Source organism: Lathamus discolor, chromosome 5 (genome assembly GCF_037157495.1).
Source record: "Lathamus discolor isolate bLatDis1 chromosome 5, bLatDis1.hap1, whole genome shotgun sequence".
In the NCBI taxonomy this organism is placed as follows: domain Eukaryota; kingdom Metazoa; phylum Chordata; class Aves; order Psittaciformes; family Psittacidae; genus Lathamus; species Lathamus discolor.
In genome coordinates this window covers 104,965,431-104,991,210 of record NC_088888.1, presented here as the reverse complement: position 1 = coordinate 104,991,210, position 25,780 = coordinate 104,965,431, and the positions used below count along the sequence as shown (strand labels likewise).

At 43.7% G+C, this 25,780-nt stretch overlaps 1 protein-coding gene across 6 annotated transcripts in view; it reads right to left on the bottom strand.

The window, feature by feature from the left end:
* EVA1A (eva-1 homolog A, regulator of programmed cell death) overlaps positions 1-25,780 on the bottom strand; it is a 211,752-nt gene that overhangs the window by 180,034 nt on the left and 5,938 nt on the right. The window contains exon 1 of one of the 6 annotated variants that reach the window (XM_065681770.1): positions 25,299-25,384. The exons of the other annotated variants lie outside the window; for them this stretch is intronic. The gene's annotated coding sequence lies outside the window, so the exon portion shown is untranslated. Of the gene's footprint in view, positions 1-25,298; positions 25,385-25,780 lie in introns of those variants that run through there. 6 annotated transcript variants of the gene reach the window in all.

Sequence of the window (25,780 nt, the reverse complement as noted above, 5' to 3'; positions counted from 1 at the left end):
ACACTAAATCAGAAAGCAGACCATCCTCTTGCCAACCATTGAAATAGCAGAAGTGAAAGCTGGTACTCACAAGTAATTGCACCATGGGACCAGAGATAGCAGCTATTAGGACTTCTGATTCTCTGGAGATACCTGCTCCATGCTTTTGTGTGGCAATTAAGTTATTTCCTAAACAACAAATAAGTGACACTCCCGGGGGACATTTCTTCCCCTGGCTTTGGCTATATGGTTAATCTCTTTTAGCCTCCAGATTGGTACTTCTGGACCCCACATGCCCATCCCTAACTCCAGAAATGGCCACAAACTGGGTAGGAAAGTGCTGGGAAACTGGTCTGACAGTACTATGAAACAGACTATGAAACAACCTGGCACTATGGTCATGATCCATGATTTTTCCTATAAATCACAAGGAAAAAAAGCCATGGAGATGATACAGCCCATACCAAAATAATAGCACAGCAGCAACCTCACAGGCACATTCTTCAGTTATTACTTCATGCAGAGCCTGAAAACTGATGGAAGCATATAATCCCCAAATATCTATGGCAAATAACAAAATCCAGGGACAGAGTTACAGTATAAGTATAAAAAAATCTCATCTTATTTGGAATTTTCAGGTTCAAAAAGTGGGAAAAACCCTCATAGGAAAAAAGAACTTGTAGAAGCTGCTTTAATTTTTAATAAAAACTGTGACTGTTACTTGATGTTGTTTTAAAATGAGGTGTTTACCACCACGACAATAGTAATAGACACTTTTGACTAGCCATTTGCTAAATAGCTGTGAACTATTTGGTAGCCTGTTAAGGCTGAGGTGAAGTCATGGTCCCTGCCATGAAGCAGAAGTTTTCATTAATCCATTTGCAAAGAAGTCCAGTACTGAATAGGCTGAATTTCTCCGCATCAAACCTCAGCCCAGGACTGGCATACATGCACAGCCAGCTCTCTCTCAGGAAGGAGACTACTTTCCAGGGAAACCTCTGCTTTCCCAAAGACCGCAGGAGAGCACATCCAGGCCAACCAGGGTGGGACGAGAGGCAGCCAGGGCAGGGGGAACAGCAGGGCACAAGGGTTCTGCTGCTGATGCATTGGGGGTTTCACCTCTTTCAGAACTTTTAGAAAGCTGTTAGAGCCAAAAGAAAGTGGTCTATTCAAGTTTCAAATGCGTGGGATTTCTTTGGTATAAGTTTACTTAATCAGTAAAGACCAAATCCTAGCCCCATATCCCCATGTGCAACCCAATTACTGAGATTTCAAAGCCACGCAGCTGTATTAAGCCTGTTCAGCCAGACCTCCAACATAACACAGGTCTTAGGTGTTCACACGACAGAGCTTTCACTAAAGCTTAAAAGCTTCAAAAAGAAGTGTTCACTGAGTAAACCCCTGCATTTTGGATTGAAAAGCTCTGAGCAAGCAAAAATCTGTGGCATATCTTCATAAGCTACACTAACAGTTAATTACCCTCCTTGTTAAATGGTCATGTCTTGTTTCCAGCAAGCATTAGTCACAACTGGGTGGAGGCCCAGGCTCTTTCTAGTTGAGGTAAATGAGTGTATTTTTCTATTCTCTGTTCCTTTCACCACACTTCTGGAATACAAAATGAGATTCATTAATTGTAATTGAGCTGTTGACAAGTCTTCCCAGCCAGGGACATAGAATTAGCGCTGCTAACCTTCATAATTTAAATTACAAACCCAACAGTAATTAGTGTTTTTCTTGGACCTCCATTTCCTGGAGACAGGTGATTATGGAAGAATCACTACTTTACTTACTTTAAAAATTGTCGTGGTTTAAACAAAGTCAGCCATAAACCACACAGCTCGTCCAATCACTCCCCCCGCTTCTTTCCCTCTTTCTACTCCTGGAGGGACGGAGAGGAGAATCGAAAAGAATGAACTCCCACGGGTTGAGATAAGAACAGTTTAGTAATTAAGTATAACACAAATCACTACTACTACCAATAATAATAATGCTAAAGGAAATAACAAGAAGAAAGAATACAACACCTCAACACCAGCTGACCGATAACTCGCCCCACTCCCCCCAGCCGAGCACCGACTGATACCTCATCCCACCCTCCAGTCAACTAGCCCTTCCAGGTAAACTCCTCATTACATCCTGGGCATGACATGCTGTGGTACGGAATACCTCTTTGGTCAGTTTGGGTCAGGTGTCCTGTCTCTGCTTCCTCCTGGCCTCCCCTCCTCCCTGGCAGAGCATGAGACTCACGAAGTCCTTTGTCAGACTAAAACATTTGAGCAGTAACTAAAACCATCAGTGTTATCAGTGCTGTTCCCAGGCCAAAAGTCAAAACACAGCACTGCACTAGCTACTAAGAAGGAGAAAAATGACTGCTACTGCTGAACCCAGGACAAAAGTACATTTTAGACATTGTGGAAAAGTCTAGAAGTGCCTTGAGTTCTCTTACATATGTATGGGCACAACCAAAGACAGATTGAATTAACTCTACTTATTTCTCATGACAAATAACGATTAACGTTAGGGCAGATGTCATGATTTCCAACTGTTGAATGTTCAGAGGGAGACAGACTGCAGAGTTGTCTCTGAGACAAGTAAAGGCTGAGAACATCAAAAGAAACCAAAAAGTCCTTCTTCTGGGGCTGAGAGGAAAAAAGATGAGCGCAAGAGTTTTGGGGTTTGGGCAGTCACCACCAGCAGAAATGATGCAGGTACCAAGGGAACTCACTTCAGCTTTACTGGTAACTTTGAGAGATGAAGTATCAACTCTTATCACCAGAAATGTCCAAAGTTTGCTTTCCCAAAGGAAAAGTTCTCTGGCCAAGAAGACCTACAAAGATACTTATACACAAAGTTAGCTGAGACAGAAAAATCATCATGCTCTCAATCTGAACACGTCATACCTTGACGTGTTGCCTTGAGGCAGCTCCTGCAGATGTCCTGATACAAAAAAAAAAAAAAGTGTTGGCCCAGGACATGCAGGTTCTGCACAGCAACTGAGAAATGATGACTACTTTAAACTAGTGCTACTATCACTTGGTGGTGATCCATTAACTGAAGATGACTTGTGTTATTTTATTATTTGAATTTATTATTTGAATTGAACTAGGATGTTTAACTGAAGAAAACAGGGAATTAATTGAAGCTTCCCTGCCAGCTGGTCCTTGTGTATTCTGAAAACCAAGACAAACAACTTTTACAATAGCACAGAGTGACCTCCTTGATTTAATAAGAGGCAGCACCACACTAATCTGCAAGAGCATACAGGATGCTCAGCTTTCGCATTCCCGACGTGTTTTTCTTCTTCTGAATCTGCACTGTCAACGTTTATCTCCAAGTTCAATTTGCCTTAAGGGTAATATAACAGTCCCCAGGTTCTTGCACTGCACAGGGTTAAGTCAGGCTAATTCCATCAGTCTCCCACTGAGCTCAGACAAACAAGCCCAAGTACCCTTCCTGAGGTGGGGGGAACCCACTACTCTGAGAATGACTCCACAGTATTAATAGCAGTTGAGACCCTCTGCTATCAAGAAAACATTTTGTAGTATCTGCAGTAAACATGGAAGGTATATTCTCTAGGAATTCAGCATCTTATGCCCAGTTGGAGAAAGATCTTGGTTCACAAATACCAAATTTCTGCTTTGACTATTTGGTAAAAATTTCTGTTCACTCAGTGCCTGGTAAACAGATTATTTCATGCTTTTTTACTGGAGTTAGCACTCAGCAGAAGACCATTTGATAGATTAGCTCTTCCTTAGATGTGGTCCCCAGGAGACAACTTAGGAGGTCTCCTTTTAGTAAAGAGCTGCTGTTCAGCATTATAAATGTTAAAGCCTTTTTGTTTGTTTTTGCTTTCAGTGTGAGGTAGGCAGGAAGATAATCCCACAGCCGGGTTGTGGTACATAATCTCACTACGTAGTTATGTGACTCCCCCATTTACCTATGTGCTGTACAAATTTCCACTTTTCCAGCTCAAATCTCATCATTCCCTGAAACCCAGCAGCATTTGCCCAGTGACTCTTCACACAGCTGGCAATCCTCTTAAACACCCTTAGTATTCAGATAGCATGTTCTAAAGTATGTATCCTAGAAAAGGTTTAATTGTCCTGAATTTATTAACTCTGGTTTCCCTTTATCTCAAAATAAAGCACAGGGGAAAAATAACTAACTTCCACCTACGGTGATACTTCAACAATGGCATCAAATGAGAGTCTGCAATAAATCTCTAATTTACAAGTACATTTTAAAAGCTCCACTTAATCCTGTTAGAAGTCTAAAAAGAAGTTAATATTTAACTTTGTATCTACATGTTTTAAAAGTTTATGCACCTTTGGCTTTTTGTTCCAAAAGTGATATTTGAGTGTGAGAGTTTAACAACGAATGCTTTCAAAAAGGGGAATCTGATTTGATTTGGCTGAGCTACTGCTGTGTTCTTCTTAAAATTATAGTCCTTAAAAAAAATAAAAATAAAAATCCAGATACACACCACAATTGGATATTTCAGGGAATCATTAAATATTTTTTGAATCTCAGTCTCCTTTACAACAGTAGTGTAATACCTTAAAAATATATAAATACCTTAAAATAGACAGAGAGGTAAATAAGGAATACAGGATGACTTTTAAAATTACAGCAAGAAGAATATATCCTCCACCTAAAACTGTTAGATGCTATCAACATCTGCCTACATCTGCATGGGCTTGTAAATGGGAGATGATGGTGCAGAATGTCAGTCTCTAGCTGCACATGATCAACATGGCATTTTAAACTGTGACAGCTGAAAACACAACAGAATTGATGGGAAAGGCAACCTTTAAGAAGGCATGTGCAGAAGCATTAGGCACCTGTTTGCTTTATTGACGGGGCAGGCTTTGTTTAAGAAGAATAGCAAGCATATTTAATCTTCGTGTCAAAAGACACAGTGGCATTAAAGGGTAAAGAGTTACCTCTGGGACAAAACTACAGTCTTTAATCCTCCCAGTCTTCATTGTTTTGGACACTGGAGCTTGATTCAATAACTTCACCATTGCGTTCTTACTTCCAGTTCCACTGTGCTGACTTTGAAAGGTCTGGGACTCTAGCCCTCATCATAAAGGTGGTAATTACACAAAACTGGCAACACCAACAGGTTCTGGTTCCAGGTGAAGTAACACCAGAAAATAAGAAGGAGATATTAATTATAGAGTGGATAATTGCTTCCTTAGCAGCTAATCCTCCCATTTATCCACCCAAGAGGTCAGATCTAGAAATCCAACACCCTTTGAAAACACAGTGAATAAGCTGTCCTTGTGGCCCTATGCCAGAACTCTTGGCTATGTGCTAATCTGGACTACTTTGGGGCAAAGAGCCTGCACCAGCTATTTAAAGAAAATGTAAACACTCATCTTTCTTCCTGGTCACTTGAAAGTGGCATCTTAAACTGATCAGAAACAGACACAAGTGTGATTCATCACAGCCAATTTCTGTTGTTTGGCCAAGACAAGCAATATTTTGGTGTCTTATTATACAGAGACAACACAAAACACAAGGACTGCAAGTCTGTCTTCATATAAACTGATGTGAGGCATGACTCCGTAAGTAAACGTTGGCTAGGATAGGCACTAAGGTGCTCCTCTTCTTCCCTACAGGTAGAGAAGGTAGGTTTTATCAGACCTGCCAATACTGAACACACAACCAGTACTGACAATGCACATCATCTCTGAGCAGATATAATCCCACTCTTCCAGTCAAAGCCACTTTGGGTCAGATGAACAAACGAATAGTCTGGCAGCAGGTCAGTGGCCTCTAATGAATAAGACAAAACAAAATAGTAATGTTAAAATTATTTTTCTATAATGAATCCTATTGATCAACCACCTTGGGTGTATGATGTGTGCCGAAGGAAGATTGGAAGGGACCTTAAAGCTCATCCAGTTCCAAACCCCACAACAGGCAGGGACACCTTCTGCTAGACCAGGTTGCTCCAAGCCCCATCACAGAATCACAGAATCCCAAGGGTTGGAAGGGACCTAAAAAGATCATCTAGTCCAACCCCCCTGCAAGAGCAGGGTAACCTACAGTACATCACACAGGAACTTGTCCAGGCGGGCCTTGAATATCTCCAGTGTAGGAGACTCCACAACCCCCCTGGGCAACCTGTTCCAGTGCTCTGTCACTCTTACAGTAAAGAAGTTCTTCCTGATGTTAACGTGGAACTTCCTATGCTCCAGTTTACACCCATTGCCCCTTGTCCTATCACTGGATATCACTGAAAAAAGCCTAGCTCCATCATCCTGACACCTACCCTTTACATATTTGTAAACATTGATGAGGTCACCCCTCAGTCTCCTCTTCTCCAAGCTAAAGAGACCCAGCTCCCTCAGCCTCTCCTCATAAGGGAGATGTTCCACTCCCTTAATCATCTTTGTGGCTCTGCGCTGGACTCCTTCAAGCAATTCCCTGTCCTTCTTGAACAGAGGGGCCCAGAACTGGACGCAATATTCCAGATGCGGCCTCACCAAGGCTGAGTAGAGGGGGAGGAGAACCTCTCTTGACCTACTAACCACTCCCTTTCTAATGCACCCTAAGATGCCATTTGCCTTCTTGGCCACAAGAGCACATTGCTAGCTCATGGTCATCCTCCTATCCACCAGGACCCCCAGGTCCCTTTCCCCTTCGCTACCTTCCAGCAGGTCAACCCCCAACCTGTACTGGTACATGGGGTTGTTCTTCCCCAGATGCAAGACTCTACACTTGCCCTTGTTAAATTTCATCAAGTTTCTCCCCGCCCAACTCTCCAGCCTGTCCAGGTCTCGCTGAATGGCAGCACAGTCCTCTGGTGTGTCAGCCACTCCCCCCAGTTTTGTGTCATCAGCAAACTTCCTTGAACACTACCAGAGATGGGGCAGCCACAGCTTCTCTGGGCAATCTCTGCCAGCGCCTGACCACACTCATAGGAAAGAACTTCCTTATGTCTAGTCTAAATCTACCCTCTTTCAGTTTAAATCAGCTGTCCCTTGTCTTATCCCTCCATACCCTTGTAAAAAGTCCCTCTCCGGATTTTTTGTCAGCCCCTTTAGGCGATGGAAACTGTTCTAAGGTATCCCTGGAGCCTTCTCTTCTCCAGGCTGAACAAGCCCAGCTCTCTCAGCCTGTCTCCACAGCAGAGGTGCTCCAGCCCTCACAGCATCTTTGTGGCCTCCTCTGGACTCACTCCAACAGCTCCACGTCCCTCTTGTGCTGGGGGCCCCAGAGCTGGATGCAGTATTTCAGAGGGGGGCTCTCATGAGAGCAAAGTAGAGGGGGAGAATCATCCCCCTTGACTTGCTGGTCACGCTGCTTTTCATAGAATCATAGAATCATAGAATAGTTAGGGTTGGAAAGGACCTCAAGATCATCTAGTTCCAACCTCCCTGCCATGGACAGGGACACCTCACACTAAACCATCCCACACAAGGCTTCATCCAACCTCGCCTTGAACACCGCCAGGGATGGAGCACTCACAACCTCCCTGGGCAACCCATTCCAGTGCCTCACTACCCTAACAGGAAAGAATTTCCTCCTTATACCCAATTTAAACTTCCCCTGTTTAAGTTTTAACCCGTTACCCCTTGTCCTGTCACTACAGTCCCTGACAAAGAGTCCCTCCCCAGCATCCCTACAGGCCCCCTTCAGGTACTGGAAGGCTGCTATTAGGTCCCCACGCAGCCTTCTCTTCTCCAGGCTGAACAGCCCCGACTTCCTCAGCCTGTCTTCATACGGGAGGTGCTCCAGTCCCCTGATCATCCTCGTGGCCCTCCTCTGGACTTGTTCCAACAGTTCCATGTCCTTTTTATGTTGAGGACACCAGAACTGCACACAATGCTCCAGGTGAGGTCTCACAAGAGCAGAGTGGAGTGGCAGGATCACCTCCTTCAACCTGCTGGTCACGCTCCTTTTGATGCAGCCCAGGATATGGTTGGCTTTCTGGGCTGCGAGCACACACTGCCGGCTCATGTTCATTTTCTCATCGACCAGCACCCCCAAGTCCTTCTCTGCAGGGCCGCTCTGAATCTCTTTTTTGCCCAGTCTGTAGCTGTGATGCAACCCAGCATACAGTTGGCTTTCTGTGCTGTGAGCATCCATTACCCACTCATGTTTTGCTTCCTGTCAACCAACACCCCCAAATCCTTCTCCTCAGGGCTACTGTCAACCTAGTCTCCACTCAGTCTGTGTTTGTGCTTGGTATTGTCCCAGCCCAGATAGAGGACCTTCCACCTGGCCTTGTTGAACTCCATGAGGTTCATAAACGTCCACATCTCCAGCCTGTCAAGGTCCCTCTGGATTGCACAATGAGTTTTTTCAGATTAAATATTCCTGGTCTTTCATTACTCTTTGGAGAATCTGTAGCACCCATCAAGCCAGCAGACCCCACTATCTCTAGCTCTCACCTCCAAACCAACTGCTCTATTTTATTTTGGTCAGATTGTTCTTACATCCCCACATATATCCCACGGAAGGTAGAGTGACAGCAAGCCAGATGGCGGGGAAAAAGCCACAGTGCCTGGCAACAGGTAGAAATCTGCTCTCTGCTACTGTCCCTTCAAGGAATCCTGTACGCATTTTCCCCTATTGCAACTGCAGAACAAGACCACACTTCTGAATGAGTATAAAATCGAACCCATCAAACTCAGATTTCTGAGTTTAACCAGCAGAGGAAGTTCTTACACTGCAATGCTGCAGCATTTTTGATTGCAGAAGCCCTAAAGCCAGATCTCCTTTTTTGTGAGATTAGACTCCCACAGCAAAGTTTTGCACCATTAGTTATTCCAAAGGCAAACCATCCATCGACTTTAATCGACACGGGGTTAGACCTAGATTAAATACAATATTTATTTATTAAATACAATATTTAGCTCGAGTTCTGCTTGAAATCCTTACTTCCCACCAAAAATCAACCAAGAAGCCAGGACTATGAGCAGGAGCTAAGATCTTACTTTGTTAAGGCCCTACATAAATCAGTGTGTCAAAGACCATTCGAAGGAATTGAATTCTGCAGCTGCATCTCCCTCCTTGTTGCCCATTAAGGGAACCATACTGAATGTGGAAGGACCTAAATTCCAGTCCCTGAGATTAGGAAAAATCATCGCAAAGCATGCTTTTCAAACAAGCAACTACCTCAAACCAGGGCACAACAAGGCATTTTGCTTTACTTCCTATAATATCTAGACAACACAAATAAGCCTTGATAGCTTCTTTTACCAAAACTAAGAAATACTGGGACACACACAAAAGAGCTAAATGAATGCATCAAGCAGATGAGAGTATGCTCTTAATGACATTTTAAAATGTTGTAATATCTCTTATTTCATATGTATCAACTTGTCTAATTTTTCTTTCTTGATAGCACCTTTTGCTCCCCACACAGACCAGAATCTCAATTTGCTACAGGACAACAGAAACTTTGCTTTTGATATTTAATATCAGCAGTTTGTTTGGCACACAGAAGGAGTACTTTAGGGTCATATTTCCCAGTTGCTGCTCTGCTTACTGATGAGAAAGTGAGAGAGCACTGGGGAGCAGCACCTGGCAGAGAGATACAATTGTACTTCCTTCTGAACTCTATGCTGCCTTGGAAAAAAAGAGCAGAGAGAGAACTTCACAACCTCAGATTTGGAGAGAATTTGATCTTCAACACACAAAACACCATATAGTCAAACTGTGTAAAATCAAATCAAAGTCAGTTTTGAGCTACGGTCCTGTGACAACGACTCCATTACCTGGAGAGCACCAACTCTGTGTTTTAACTATGCATTTGGGTTTTTCCCCACTGGTTTGGGGCTTTTTAAAATTCCTTTCCCCCACCCTGCCTGTGAGTCACTCTCTGCCTGCAACATTCCTCAGTGAAATGCCTTTGTTTCCCTTCCTGTTCGGAAAACGCCTGCCACACAGCGGGCACCGTCACAGCCCTGTAAGTTGGCACTTTGTTATGCTTTTCCACTCCAACAGCTCTCTGCAGCCGTCCACTGCAAAACAATCTACAGAGGTTGCCAATTAATTTACTGGGCCATCAATCAATGTATTCTATACCAGTAACTTTCAAACAGATAAAAGCCATGCAGGACCAGAGCAGAGATGCCAGATTGCCCATACTTGGCTGAGCTATACTTGGTTCAGCTTCTCTATGTAAGGGCAGAAAGGGAGGGGAGGGGTTGGAAAGCAGCTAGAACACCAACAGACGTATGGTGGTACATTAAAATCAGATGGTTGAACCTGTTTTCACGCCTCCTGTCCTTTGATGGAAGCATGCAATCCACACATAAATTAACTCCTGAACTGCCAGTTCTTACTTTGGTTAGTTGAAGAGGTGACTTTTCCTAGGGCAAGTCAAAGAGGACCCTCATTTCAACAGTTTTATTTACAATATGAGCACAAACTAGGTGGAGGACGGGATGTGGAAGTCATATCTGATTGCCAATATCCATGCTTCTGGCATGTATATAGGACTGACAGAGGGGTTTGTGTTTGTATCATATGACACTTCGACAACTACCCATCACATTACATGGGACCAAGAGTCCCTCTGAAAGACTGAGACACGGAGCAGGTGACAATAATATTTCAAGTGGCCAGAAGAAATTCTTTGTCTACATGTTGGGAAGACTCAGGAAAGAGGATGCCTGGGAGCAGAGAAGGCCAATTTTTCTGGCAGAGACCTCTACCACTGGGAATTCAAGACACCTCTAAATGACTGCCCTTCTGACTGCAGGTCCTCAGACACACAGTACAGCTATATATCACTTCCAGCTAAACCGTCAGGGCTGGTAAGACCTTATGCCAGGTTGTTGGGGTACCTGTGGCACAGATTTGGCAATTAAGTATGGAAACCCTCCTTTGGGCAGGTGCTGGCAGCACCCTGCTCAGACTGCCAGGGACCAGGGATACATACATACAGCAGTGCACTGCTTCAGACAGTCTGGCAACAGCCACCACCCTTCAACATAATCCATGCCTTCTGCAAGGGAACCAAGGTGCTAAACAGCATCATCCCTGGACCACCAAGGGACCTTTTACGGAGGCCAACTGTAATTAATGTTTATGTGGGGTTTTAACTTGTCCACTTGCTTACAGGCTTTTACTACCAGCCGAGTTTGAATTTCCACTGTTCAATGACACAAATGCTACCAGAGAGAGGGGCACTGAATGTCTCCAAGCCCATTTACCCTCCATCTCATAAGGTACAGGGGTGGGTCCTGTGTAAACATGGGTTTTTTTGGTTTGAGAGTGCCTGACAAAGCAGAGCCTGACCTTTTGCCTTTGGGGAAACAGCAGGCTTCAATCAAACCTCCTTGATGGTTGGGGCTATTTTCCCTTCTTATGGGTCAGGGTGATGCTTGAACTCTTCTTGTCTCAGCTTCCCCTCCCACCCCATCAATCTCCCCTCTGCCCTGCCTGACAGTTGAGGCCACTGTGATTTATAACAGCCCCCCCTGCAGCTGCATGTCCTCTGGGACTTTCCCTGCCACTGCAAAGCATCTCCACTCACCAGACTGCCTGGCAGTTGGGTCCCCTGACAGCAGCAGAACCAAGACCCTTTGCAGAAGCAGGAGGCAGTCACTTGCCAGATTAACATTTTCCACATTAAAATCTAATTTCAGTACATGGTGTGCTCTAAGGAAGACAGTAGGTTGGTGGTGGCTCAGCCATACTGGTTTATATTGTTATAAGTGCTGCAGTGTGCAAGGCATTTATGGGTTAAAAGTGTTGGGTTTAACCCATGGTAATGTGAATTTGACTTAAGATGGTGGCTAAGAAACTAGAGGCTGTATTACTCTGTGTGGATGGTAAAGGAACCTAGGAGACTGGTCCAGCTATGATTAATATGAGCTACTCTCAGGTTGTATACAGATCACTATCACTGCAGCTACTCTCAGGTTGTATACAGATCACTATCACTGCAGCATCACTGCTGTCAGATCTGTGTTGCTGTATGCTCACTGGAGATCCATCCTATGAAGTTTTCATAATACCAAACACACTAAACTACTCTGAAATAGTTCCTCCTTTCCCTTCTGCCAGGAAATCCACATGTAACTGGGACACAGCCAGTCAGCAAGTACATTTTTCAATAAGACTTCTTATCATTAATACACTTCTCATTATTTCACAGCCAGATGAAGCCTGGCTACTCTTCTGGACACTGCTTTAAAGACTAAGAGCTTTTATCTGATGGCTCCAAGCTTGGACTTTCATCTGTTGCAATGGCCCAGAGCCCAGGACAAGCTTTTGCCTACTCTCTAAAAGAAAATAGCACCAGGGTGCTGAAAGGTAAGGTGGCCAGTGTGCAATTTGATTTCCTCGTTTCTTGTTTTAAGCAATACAGCAAAGCTTGGCAAACCCAGTTCATTGTTTCCTGGGAAAATGTTGATGTGGGTAGGTGAGAGAGGTAAGGAATGAGTATTTCTGTTGAGCATGGAGCAAAGTGGGAAAGAAGGACCATATCCAACTTCTTCCCACTTACCCTTGGGGTTTCTTAGGCACAACCCTGCAGGATGGGAAGCACCTCAGTAGTGTGTGCTGATGCAGTGTATGCTGGTGCTGAGCACACTAAAACTGAATGGAATGGGACAGTGGGTTCTCTGTAGAAGCAAAATCTGATGACAGTTATCTCAGGCTGGGCCAAACCAAAACAGAGTGAACCGATCTCAGGGTTCAGTCTTTAAAACTGGATTTTTTTTCCTCCTCTATTTTTCAGCCCCTAAACGTCTATTTCTAGCCTCCTTCAGCAGGGATGAAAGCACTGATCACAGAAAATGAAGAACTGAACCCAAACAAAGCATTATGCTGAAAAAGGCTCCAATCTCTTCCCATAAACAAATACCAGAATTTCTGAATCTTAAGCCTTACATATTTGTGGATAAGGGGACACCATAAAAACAACCTTCCCTACAGAACTCAGATACTTAAATTATCAGCCCCTTCCAAAAGAATGAGATGTCAGGATTATTTCTTCTTGCTGAGACACTGATGATACAAGCACAGCAATATACTGCCAGTGCCTTATTAACTTTTGCTAGAGGCCTGTCTGTTACTGCCCAAAACAGGCCAAAAGGCAAAAACTGGCCTGAATGAATCCCACAGGCCTGCACTCAACTGAGACATCACAAAACCAGGTTCTTAGCTCAGAGAAATCACATACTGCCTTTTGCTACGGCTTTTGTTCTTAAAAGCTACTATTGGTTCTCCTTCCGTCCAAATTAGTGGAACCACTATGCAAGACCACCTGGCACATCAAAATTCATCTTCAGATTCCATTATCCAACCCACTGACCCCAGTGTTTCCTCTCATTGACTAATGAGATGAGCCCATCACCTCCTAATTGCAACATTTATACCTACTCTTACAATCCTAAGAAAACAAATCCCCAGGTTGTTTCAGAGTGAATGGATGTCATTCTGCTCTTAGAACAGGCACAGTATTTCTAAGGTTAGGAGATGGCACATACAAAACAATGAATGTCCTCAGGCTGGAAAATGAGAAATAGAAAATAAAAACAAGCACACTGGCATCAGTGGTCAAACCACTGAGGCCAGTCTCCACACTCCTTAGGCTTCTTTACCTCTATCAGAGCACTACAAGGAGCATTACCTAGCACTCCTCGTGTTATTAACTGCAAGGCTAGCAATCCACTAGACATTACTTATAAAGACACTAATGGAGGGTGACATTCCCATTTCATACCTCAACACCCTAATAGGGAGTTTCCTGCAAAAATGTCCTAAAAAGTCATAAAGGAGTTACAGAATCACCTTATATCCATTGCATATCAGCAAAGTGCCAAGAACTGAAAAAGGCACAGGAGATGGACTAGAAATCAGGTTGTCAACTTTACTGCTCTCCATGTCAGTGGTTTTGAGCAGGATTCACCTAGTCTAAGCTAGCTGCCTGGACCTTCTCTGGATCAATGGAGAGGAACCAGCAATCGTAGGATGCCTGTGATCTCTAGATGTAGATACATTACAAGTTAGATGATGCATCCCCTACAAGTTCAAAGAAACAGCTTAGGTCAGATGAAAGTGTCTATGGAACACTTAAGGAAAACTGAATCCCACTGATGAATGTACACTCTATGATTGTAGTTTCATCATCTTCAAGATACTATTATTCTTTACAGCAGAATGCTTCTACAGCCATGAATGGTCAATACTATATAACTGCAAATTACTCTTGATAGATTTATTGAGTGTGCTTGAACATGTTAGTTGGAGAGCTGCTGGAAATTCAGGACTAGAGGAAGAGGAGGGAGGAAACATTACAATTTTCAAGTAAATTTGGAAAATTCAGAGTTAAATCATGAACAAAAAGCACCTGGGTTGTCTTGCCTTGCAGGCACACACAAAGCCTCCAAGGTTTTCAACCTGCAGCCTTACCTTACCACTATAGGTTTTCAAGTTTCCAGAGTAGTCCTAAAAGCTTCATTAGAAAAGCCAGTAATGACTTATCACTGAAGAACTAGCATGAACAAGCATCAGACTGGGAATAAAATAGCCCTTCATCAGAGCACTCAAACTACAACAAGCTTTGATTGTGCCTGGGCATCAGGAGGACTGGCTGCTCCCTTCACATGGCATGGCAAGATTAAGACGGAGAACAGCCTGGGAGTGTAATTTCCACCTTTGTTCACCAATTTCCTTTGTGCTCAATTTCTGTTTAAATACACCATCAGATGGACATTTGCTTACCTCTCCTCACCACATTTCTGTGATGTGTGCCTTCCACATGCCTAATATCGAAGAAAATTTCTTAACCCCCTCCCCCCCTCCCCCCCCACCCCTTGCACCTCTCACAACGGCTGGAGCACAGCTGAGCTCTGTTAGTACCTGAGCCAGACATCACTTAGATGACAACTCCTCTACAATGTAAATCAGGGTCATTGTCAACAATAGAAAAAGCCCTAAATGAAAAGTTATTGCGCCTTGATAGCCTTTGAGAGCACAAAAGGGTGTTGACCTCATTTCTGCCCTACCACCACCAGGCCAAATGTTCATGGAAATGCCTGATCTCCCTCCACATCCATCAGTGCATCCGCTAAGCCAATGACATACAGCTGGGACAGAGCCAGCTCTGATCTCCTCCAGAAAGTTATGCTACAAAATGGACTAGAAAGGCCCTGAAACAAGGGATCAATCATCTATCCAGCCTCCATCCCCACTCAGCATTTTCTAGCCTGGGCTACTTTGGATACCAGAGAGTAAAATGCAGCTTTGTACTGATCCCCCAGCACTGATGAGGTTGAGCGGGTCTTTAAAGGCAATTCCACATGCAGCAGGCATGGATACTAGGGTAATATCTCAGTCAGGGTACTAACAGCATCCTGCAGCCCTCACTAACCCCACAGCAAAAAAAGTAGTTTTCAACCAGCAGAAGATTTTTGCACAAAGGGACAGGTCTAAGTTTAAATTCTGAAATTCTTATGATCATGGAAATAAGATTCTATCGACTGGAAGGGACTTTTAAAGAGTATCTACTTCCAGCCCCCCTGTAATGGGCAGAGACACCTTCCACTAGACCAGGTTGCTCAAAGCCCCATTCAACCTAGGGATGGGGCATGGGGAATGTGCTAACAAAGCCTACCATTTTCAGGCTGAGCTGGCATAGAAAATGCACCCACTAGCCACAGCTGTACCCTTTCTTTAGGGGTCTTTTGTCTGCTGTGTGGTATAGGCAGGCAGCCACCATAGGTCTTACAGACACTGGTAAACCCTCTGTTTGCTGCTTTTGAGCCTACTCAAAATGCAGATTTAGACTGCAGAAGTGCAAATAAAGGTTTTCTTTCCAGAAGTAACTTCTAACTAGTCACAGACAGGCTCAAGTAAAAACATATATTTGAAAGCAGCAGATAGATGGGACTATCTATCTATCTGCTCAGAATTATTTATCTGCTTTGGGACACCTTTCTGTATCAGAAAGTCTTCAGAGAGGTGACACTATTAATGGGGCAGTACACACACCCTTCAACTTCCGAGCCCCCAAACTCTTCAGAAGTCACCACAATCCAAGTAACTATGTGATCTGGACTCCACAAATAAACCAGCAAGGTATCAGTAAAAGACACGCAGAAACAATCAGGAAACATGTAATTAAAAGGGACAGGCAGGAAAGCAGAGGCTGAATCCCGCAGAGCCCAGACTCTTGCGATGGGTTCAGGGCAATGGCTCAATGTCCGGCTGGAGCCCAGAAACGAGTGGTGTCCCTCAGGGATTGGTGTTGGGACTGCTCTTGTTTAACATCTTCGTCACTGACATGGACAGTGCGATTGAGTGCACCCTCAGCAAGTTTGTCAATGACACCAAGCTGTGTGGTCCGGTTGATTTGCTGGAGGGAAGGGATGCCATCCAGAGGGACCTTGACACGCTTGTAGGGTGGGCTGATGCCAACTTTATGAAGTTCAACCATGACAAGTACAAGGTCCTACACGTGGGTCAGAGCAATCCCAGGCACAGCCACAGATTGGGCAAAAAAGAGATTCAGAGCGGCCCTGCAGAGAAGGACTTGGGGGTGTTGGTCGATGAGAAAATGAACATGGGCCGGCTTCAGTGTGCGCTCGCAGCCCAGAAAGCCAACTGTATCCTTGGCTGCATCAAAAGGAGCGTGACCAGCAGGTCAAAAGAGGGGATCCTGCCCCTCCACTCTGCTCTTGTGAGACCTCACCTGGAGTATTGTGTGCAGTTCTGGTGTCCTCAACATAAAAAGGACATGGAACTGCTGGAACAAGTCCAGAGGAGGGCCACAAGGATGATCAGGGGACTGGAGCACCTCCCGTATGAAAACAGACTGAGAAAGTTGGTTCTGTTCAGCCTGGAGAAGAGAAGGCTGCGTGGAGACCTCATAGCAGCCTTCCAGTACCTGAAGGGGGCCTATAGGGATGCTGGGGAGGGACTCTTCATCAGGGACTGTAGTGACAGGACAAGGGGTAACGGGTTAAAACTTAAACAGGGGAAGTTTAGATTGGATATAAGGAGGAAGTTCTTTCCTGTTAGGGTGGTGAGGCACTGGAATGGGTTGCCCAGGGGGGTTGTGAGTGCTCCATCCCTGGCAGTCTTCAAGGCGAGGTTGGATGAAGCCTTGTGTGGGATGGTTTAGTGTGAGGTGCCCCTGCCTATGGCAGGGAAGTTGGAACTAGATGACCTTGAGGTCCTTTCCAACCTTAACTGTTCTGTGATTCTATGATTCTATGTAGGCAGGGAAACACAGGAGGTCTGTGACAGTCTCCCCTCACACTTGAACAAGGCTTGGGGCTACAGCTTCAGACTTCAGGAGACCCAAGGATTGTGGCTCCAATTTGCCTGACAATATTCCATTTCTCCAAATGCAATTTATTGCCCATGTGCATTGTTCTCCTCCATGCACATAAAGGATGGAAGCCTTTGAAAAAACACAGGGAAATTCAGGGTGGACAATAGTCCTATTTTTGACACCACTAGAGAAACATATGAAAATAGAGGTTTTTTATTGCTATTATTTGTTTTCCCTGAGTTGCAGCTGAGAGGGTGAAAACAGAAGACGATATCCCATCCGATGCCTGCCTGGTAGAGCAACAGAGGTTGGCACTGCAGTAGTTGTGCTTTTGGGAGAGAATTGTTTTTCTTTCAGGAGAAAAAAAGGGAAATGAGCAATCCCAGAAGGAAAGGGTCTGAATGTTTGCTTAGGCTGTGCCATGAAGAAAAGAAATTGCTATTGTCAAAGGGTGTTTCATTGTTCTGGTCTTTCTGAGAAACCTTAAAATATATCCAAAAATGTAACAAGAACAGAAAACAGATCTGTTTCTTTGGCTATTTGTATCCTGGCTGGTGGCAGAGAGACTATAGTTTAGCAGTGTCAATTACCCTGGTTAACCCTTCTTCTTGCTAATACCATTTATTAAGAAACCAAAACACTTCATACACATTGGGAGTGAGGATAGAGAAGCCAACTCTTCCTCATGTGAATAGCCCTACTGCTTGCTGAGTTACTCACCAAGTCAGGACTCCCCACCACTTAAACAATAGCCTCCAGGTTAATCAATAGCAACAAATTACTACAATAACCGGCCAGACTCATTCTTTCATTGGTGCCACTCTAAAACAGTCCACAGTCTGCCTTCACTGCCAGATTGCTTCAAGCACTAACTTCCAGCTAGAAGTCATGCTCCAGGCAACACCTCCAAGATCAGTCAAAGTCAATGAGACACAGGAGATTCAAGGGCACAAGGAGTTCCTTAAAGATCAGAAAATGGCTCTTAACGCAGGAAGTGGTGGGATTCACCACTCTTAGTATCCTTAGTGTGGCTCTGTTTCATGGCAGCAGCTGGAATCAGCCAGGGCTGTACCTCTAATCTCCCAGATACAATCTCCGATCACCAAGAAGGACAGACAGAACAAACGCAGATCATAGAATCATAGAACGGTTTGGATTGGAAGGGACTTTTAAAGATTATCTAGTTCCAAGCCTTCTGCCATGGGCAGGGACACCTTCCACTAGACCAGATTGCTCCAAGCCCCATCCAACCTGGCCTTGAACACTGCCAGAAATGGGGCAGCTACAGTTTCTCTCAGCAACCTGTGCCAGGGCCTCACCACCTTCATAGTGAAGAATTTTTTCAGCTAAAAAGCTGCAAAGAGGAGCTTCCTGTGTCCAGATGTTGGAGAGATTGGTGTGAATAGGTCCAGATTTTCAGATCTGTAGGAGAGAGTAATACTGAGAGGCAGAAAAGCATCATCTTCTGTCTCACAGGTCAAACCAGTGAAGATTCACCCTTAGTTGCCAATACCCTGCAACAAGCATCTTAATCAGTCTTATACTTCAATGACTTAAATCAAGGGAAACCTTTAAAAAAACACTTTCACATTCACATTGTGATATCACACTGGTCAACCAACCTCCTTTTCATCCCCCAGCAGGCTTTTCTTAAGCAGAAATAATCACCACCAGCTCCACCACACAGATGTCTAAGCGATGGGAAAATGCAGAGGAGGCTGGAGTGAACAAAAGGCACTTCACCCTGCTGGGGTCAGAATGCATATCTATATGGTAGGTTGGACTCTTCACTAATCCAGCCCTGTTTCTAATGAGACTGGTTCCCATTACAGCAAAAGGAGATCCATGGCTTAATTTGCCAAGGGGACCATTGTCATGCAGTTTAGGGAAGGAAAATAATCTTATCAGTTTGAACTTGAACCCTGCCCTCCAATTATATGGACAATGTTAAAGAAAAGAGAGATAAAGAAAATGTAATTTTCATCTATCCAGCAAGAAAAATGGATTGTCTAACACCAAGCAGTCAGCTTCCTGCAGCTGCTGATAGATCTTTACACACCAGCCTCTGGCTATACCATTGCCAAAGTGCTCTAATTACTGTTTCTGCATGCTAACTCTGAACCAAATGGCACCAACTGCATTCACAGTGCAACTTACTGGCATAGCAGAGCCTCTACTCTAATAGTATAGCCAAACTGAAAGCCTGGGCTGTCACCTAAAGACAAGCAAATCTAAAAGGTAGGAAGAATCAGAAATTTTTTTCACCCCTTCTTGCTGAACCTCTGTCTCTTCCCTCCCTATCCAATCCATCAGCTCCCCTTGGCTGCTATAGAGAACTCTTCTGGGAGTTCTGCATCCCACACAATGCAGCTAAAACAAAGAACATTTTGGCAAATAACAGCCAGGCTTCATCTATTCTTTTTTCTATACAATTCATTCCATCAAAGTTGTTTAGCTGAACAAAAAGCAGTGCTATCCTTTATTGTGAGGCTAACAATAAACTAACATGTGAGCACAGCGTGGGTCACAGATGTGTGCTTCATCATCAACTGTGGAGCCACTTCCCTGCTCCACTCACTTTTACAAAACTTTAACCTCTTTGAGCTGGAATTAAGATGAACACATAAACCAGAAAGCAAACAGTGTTAACACAACAGAAGCAGCCCGTGTACAAAAGATAGGTGAAGAGACAGATGTGCTTTGGAAACAGCCAGATCAACACCCTCGTTTCCAAGCGGTTACCACACAATAAAATTCTACAGAAAATCTAAACTGGACAAATCCCAGGGATTCTATTTTTAGTGATATCACTTGCATCAGAGAATCATTTGTCCTTTGAATAAACATACTTAATTTTTTTTCTCCTATGAGGGGAAAGAAACAAACAAAAATTTGGAGAGGGAATATATTTAAAAATCATTTTTAAAGCTCTCTTGGAATACATTCCAAGGACTGGCCCCAAATATGTAACCTAATTTTAAGTACTCGTATCCCAAGTAAATTAATCCTCAAAGCATGACTGCTCCAAGACAAAAAAATATGCAAAAATCAGACCCTTCTTACAACTGCACTTTACGGGCTTAGATCTTACCTGAGCTTACTATCATATCCATCCCTAGCTCATATTACATATAAAAAAAGAGGTGTAAAGTTGCTCTTTCCTAGCTCATTGGGTCTGGCTATGATGGGGGTTTGTTTTGGTGGGGTTTTTTTGTAGCAACTTGTATAGTGCTGTGCTTTGGATCTGTGATCAAAACAGTAGTGATAACATATTAATATTTTAGCTATTGCTGAACAGTGCTTGCACAGCATCAATGCTTTGTCTCTCACTCTACACCCTAGTGAAATGACTGGGGTCTGCACAAGCAGTTAGGAGGGGACACAAGAAGGCAAATGACCCCAACTAACCAAATTAATATTCAATGATATATAACATCACTTTCAGCAATAAAACAGAGTAGAGTTGGATTTATATAAGTCAGCCATCTTACACTGGGCATCAGCATACCTGTGGCAGGTGGTGAGTGGTTGCCTTTGTGTCACTTATTTTGTTTATTTCCTTTTTTCTTCCACTTCTTTACTTACGAAAACTTTTTTTACTTAGACCCATGATTTTTCTTGCTTTTATTCCTACTCAGGGTAGGGAAGGGAAGGCAAGCATGGGAAGGCTGTGTGGTGCTTAGCTGCCTGCAAGGGTTAACCCACCACTTATTTAAGTGCATGTGATTTTGCAAATGCAATGTTCATTTTAATCTGTGCAGTCCATGTGCAGAATGCGACATCCATCTGTTAATTCAAATGCATTTCAGCACTGGAGAAGGAACTGTGTATTAAGTACGACACATTTCTTCTTGCCTATCACAGCTTGAGAGAATGAGTAAGAGGCTGCTTCTGGACAAAAAGGGAGATACTGAACAATCTCTGAAATACTGGGCAGTTAGAGCTCCTGAAGCTAATCTCCCTGCCTTGAATCTCACTTATGCAATGCAAGGTAACATTCCAGACTCTCCTTCCGGAAGTTGAAGTGCATCTCTGGTTGTATGACTCTCACAACAAGCAAAATAGAGTTTAAATAACACAGGGTAAATAAGCATGTAGTGCCATAATGAACCAGAAGAATTAAAACAAAAAACATTGCGAAGCAACTTTCCTGTGCACTGCACAACACAGGAGTCCTAAGGAGGTAGAAAATAGTGTATTCTCATTAAAAAGTAACTCATAATGTAAAACCCCAAATTGATTCATTCAAGTAGTTAAAACTACCTTAATTTTAACATTTCTTAACTTCCAAATGTTCAGTTTGCAACCTTAATGTTGTTCTTTCAACGTTCCACGCAACAGCTTAACTTCGTCAAAAACAAAGTGCATGATTTCGTCCCATCGCATCTTATGGGCATTGCCATGGTCACAGCGGCACTGCACTTAGAGGCTCCACACAGATAACAGAGGTAAGGGATTCCCCAATGACTGAAGCCCAAAACTGAACATAATTCAGCTACAGCAGCTCAAATCTACCACCTACTAGTCTAATTGCATTAAGTGTTTACACTCTTGGCCTAACACAGATTCAAGGGAGAATGTGTGAGCCAAAAGCCTTTGTAAAATACAGCAAACATAGGAAATGAATGCCAGGGATAGCACCAGCCATAAAGCAACCTTCATAACCACACAGACGAGCAAGCAATAAAGGATCACAGTGGAGCCTACAGGTCCTAGGCACAGGATGCAAGTCACCCCAGCCCACAGTGTGATACAAAAATCACAAAGCAAAAACATAGCAGAAAATCCCCCCACTGCTATGTTTGTTTTTATATTTACTTGCTGGAGTGAAAGCCCCTTTTAAACCCTCGAAGCTAATACAACACGTTGATAATATCATAGCACCAGAACCAGAGGCATCTGATAGCAGATGAAAATAACACAATCACACAGGGAGTCTCAGAGTAGGTGGTCTGAATGGCCCCTTTTTTGACAAGCAGCACCATCAGGTACATAGTCTAATGAGGATTTAGGATAACTTACCTGAAAGCAGCCCTCTCTCACACTCTGAGAATTCTGATGCTGTTATGGGCTGCTGGAGGAGTGAAGAACATCCCTGCTGACAACTAGTGCGCTTATACTACATCAAAAGATGGGGCACAAAAGCACGTAGTGAAGTTCTTTGATTGTAAATGGCTGATGAAGCTTCTCATACTCTAGGGCTCTAGGCCTTCTTCTCTTAATGTAACATTTAAAAAAGGAAATGGAAATATCTTTTTTATCTCTTTCTTCCTCCGTTGTTAAGGATATGGGATACTTTGCCAGCTGGTGGATGTGGCCTCCCCTGCCCATCACAACTAAAGTGCTTGGAAAACACCTACTGCAAATTCTTCAGCAGAATGCTACATCCATCTGTTAATCCAAATACACATCTGAAACCTGACCACTCAGAGAGTTAGACCAAACTGTAGGCCCCACACACTGCTCCACTTTCATGCAAGGATCCAGATGGATTCAACAATGATTATTGTACAACAAGCTTTAGCATCAGAAGGAGACCCATCAACACTGGTACCACAGTGTCTGCTAACACATTTCAAGAGCACACAGTGTATTCAAAGAGTCTCAGCCAAGACACATTTTACTGTGCAACTCAGAACTGCCAAACCATCATTTCTCTGACATAACAGGACACACACTGGGTTCCAGGCAGCCAAGCATTAAGCATCCCAAAAAGAGAAAACATACATATTTGTTTACTGCAAATGAGCTCATATCCTTAGTTAATGAGCTAAGCCAGGCATATTTGGATCAGTCCAAACCCAGACTGAGAGAAACACAACTCACCATCTTCCCTCAGGCAAAAGGAGCAGCTAAGTAAATAAACAAGTAATAATAATAGGTAATCCAAGTAGTTCTCTTAAACATGTTCACAATTATTACTTTAATATTAGATTTAATCAGCAAGAATGAGCTGGGATTAACTTATGTGCTGCTGCGCATCCCGCAAAGCTCTTGGCAAGCCAGCAAAGTTGCCTCACAGCTGAGCAGAATCTGGCCCTTGCCTCTCTCTTGGAAAGAGTACAAAAATCCCAGACAACAGCAATACTGGATCAGTGAGGCATAGCACTGGCAAGGACACAGGAACCTTATAGTATTGCACCAAACCAACCTGAACAAAACCCATCTTGAACTGCTTTGAGCAGCACATTGGGTTGATTCCTGCAGGCAGCCACATACCTTTCAAGAGACAGAAATAGACTGAATCTAGGAAGGTCTTGGGTATCAGGATAAAAAGGAATGACAAGAACACAAAAAGAAAACCCCAACAACAAAAACCAACCAAAGAAAAAAAACACTGTGGTTGCTGCAAATGGTCCCCCACAGGGACGGGGATTGCTGTCTTGGAATAGAAAGCAGAAAGTTCAATCTATGCATGCGCAAACACACCATGTAAACAGTCCTGATGTTGGCCACCTAAATCATTGCATGCCCACCTTAAAAACAGCATAGTCCAATTTTCAGTTCTAAACACCAAACACCTTGGGAGATCAGGCTACATTAAAATTAGCACCAACAAAAGAATCAGCAAAAGTGCCTAGCATAAATACATAGTTTTTCTCCCCCTGCAGAGACTGAGTTTACTCTGCACCACCACCCAGCTTAAATTATCATTTTAGCTTCTAAATATAAGTTGAGAAAATGTACATTTTATTTTTCAATTGACCAAACTATTTATGTTATATAAAACCTGCTTTCACAGGGTCTTAAATGAGGGCGTAATTGTTACCTGAACACATAAATAGTTACTTTCATTAAATCTGCACAATTTATATCCCTAATAACACACAGACATAAGAGAATAGAAGAACAGACAAGCATAAGAATAATACTGCAAGAACGTTTTCCTCAAATACGGTGTGGATTCAGTAAACACTGACAACCTGAGATACTCTGAAGTGATTAAAATTACCACAGTGAGTTTTTCAGTGTTTGTTTGTTAATAATACTAATTAAAGTGTTCCTGGTACTGACAAGTTTCCATCAGTGGATCAGTTTCTGGGCCATGGCAATTAGTATATACTACATCAACATTGCCAATCATCACATAGATGCTAGGATCCCTGAGGTCTCTGCTCTTGCTGACAGCTCTGACGGCTACAACAGTAGCTTTCCACATAGCTCGAGCCAGATGCGGACATATGGCTCTTGAGGTTGAAGTTGTTGCCTGCATGAGGTTTCACACAGACCCCTCAGAAGACATCCTGGCACACAGAGCAACCCCATCCATCCATCCATCCATCCCTGACAATGCCTCCTGTCTCTACAGGCCTGCAGCACCTTGGTCACAGCCCAGGACAAAAAACAGAGGGAGCTGGAAACATGTACTTCTCTTCCTGAAGCTCAGTTTGGTCCCCTCAGCTGTCAGTAAAAGCAAACATTGAATATTTGAAGAGTCAGGAAGTGCCAAGTTCTCCCTCACAGCATTATCATCACAACTGCTGGGAAATCCATGGTGTTTTCTGGAGCAGGCCTCAGGACAGGAATGCACAGACACTTGCTATAGAGAAGATGGAATCTCCCTTTTTACAAAGGGTCACAAAAAAAAAGATGAGGGACAATGGGTACAAGTTACTCTTTGGAAGATTCTGATTGGAGACAAAAGCAAAATTTTTCACCATGAGAACAATCAACCATTGGAATAACCTCTCCAGGGAAGTGGTGGACTCCCCAACACTGGACACTTCTAAGATTCATCTGGAGAGGGTACTGAGACATCTAGTCTAGGTCATGCTTTTTCAAGAAAGTTTGGACCAGATGATCTTCAGAGGTCCCTTCCAACCTAGGATTCTATGATTCTATGATTATACTTTTACTTAATATGATACATTGATGCTCACAAAGCTGCATCCCTGCTGGCAAACTAACAGCAAAATAGCCCCAGCTTCTGCACAGCTGCTTCCTCTCCTCCTCTCCCAACAGCAGAATGGTTGCTTGATAGACACACATACAACCCGCCTATTTATTTCCTCCTCCAACACCTCTCAGGTCTTTAGACTGCTTCCCACTGAGAGACAGACAGACATACCTGACTCAAGGCTGATGCACCTCCCCCTTGTTAGAACCACTCAGACATGGTGGCTAGATTCGGCCATCCCCTTCAGCTCCCCAGACCCATCCTCTACAGCTCACCAGGCAGCCACATCTCCACAACATTACCATAAGGGACCAACAGTGCTTTTTAACTGGCTTTGGATTTTGTCACCTCTGCAAAGCGAAACTCCACCCCAGCACAGACCTCCCTCAGTAAGCCAAACTTCAGCTCACCACACAGCTGTGATGGATGGGTTGGCAGATATGACCTCCACCTGAGGAGGAAAACATTGCCTGGGGCAAGGACCTCTTCAAGCAGCAACCTGAGGCCCATCCAACCTCATCACTCAGACTCCTCCACAAAGAGAAGGTATGGAGGTGGCCTGGGTTTGGTCCAGTCTTTAAAGGAAGTCTACAGGATGTCTGTTTGCTCTTGGGGTCAAAAGCTCAAACCTCATTACTGAGTTACACCATGTC